Raw genomic sequence first — 907 nt, 5'->3', positions numbered from 1 at the left:
CCCACTATCAGGAGATCTAAGACTCTCCTGTTTTGTAGAGTGACTACTGATATGAAATATGGCAGAATCTTTCCCAATTAATTTAAATATTAATACAACAAGAAGCCTGTGATTGGACAGGGAAAAGGGAGGCAGAGCTAAGAGTTTCAGACATACACACACACACACACACACACACACACACAGAGAGAGAGAGAGAGAGAGAGAGAGACAGACAGACAGACAGACAGACAGACAGACAGACAGACAGAGACAGAGACAGAGACAGAGAGGAGATTTAGAGAGAAGGAAGGAAAATGGAGGAAGAGGAATTTTAAATATTTCCTGCAACGAAGGAATTAGATCCTGAATTTTGAGTAGGCATTACAAAATTTATGAAGGCTCTTCTGTGTGTCTCAAAATAAGGAATCATAGTAAGTTAAAGGTGAACTTAGGTCCATGACTTCTGCGCCAATACATGCTGTAATTCCTATGGCCACCATAAGAGGTACAAGAATGTATGTGTGTGTGTGTGAGTTTGTGTGTGTGTATGTATGTGTGACATTAAGTCAATAGAAAATATTAGGAAGCACAGCTACATTTGATAAATATGTTACTATGCAAGTCCTTGTCTGTTTGGTGGAGTGACAGAGAGGATGCGGTTACATGGAAGAGAATGTCCTGTTCAAATAGACAGTCAGTTGCACTGGAAAGAGAAGATGAGCTTCTCAGACTGAGAGAAAGAGCCAGCTAAAGTTTCTCCTCTCAGAGGTTTCACAGCAAGGTGAGAATTAAAAGTGTAAAAGAATGTGTGTCTTCAGATAAGAGAAGATGTTGGAGAGTATCTTTTTTTTATAGATTATATGGAAACTTCTTTTGTTGGGAGCCACAGGAAAAGGCCAATGGGGGATTTTGGATAACCCCATTA

Source organism: Mastomys coucha, unplaced genomic scaffold (assembly GCF_008632895.1).
Source record: "Mastomys coucha isolate ucsf_1 unplaced genomic scaffold, UCSF_Mcou_1 pScaffold20, whole genome shotgun sequence".
NCBI classification, from domain to species: domain Eukaryota; kingdom Metazoa; phylum Chordata; class Mammalia; order Rodentia; family Muridae; genus Mastomys; species Mastomys coucha.
The sequence above is the reverse complement of the archived record's forward strand: the minus strand, read 5'-3'. Positions refer to the sequence as shown.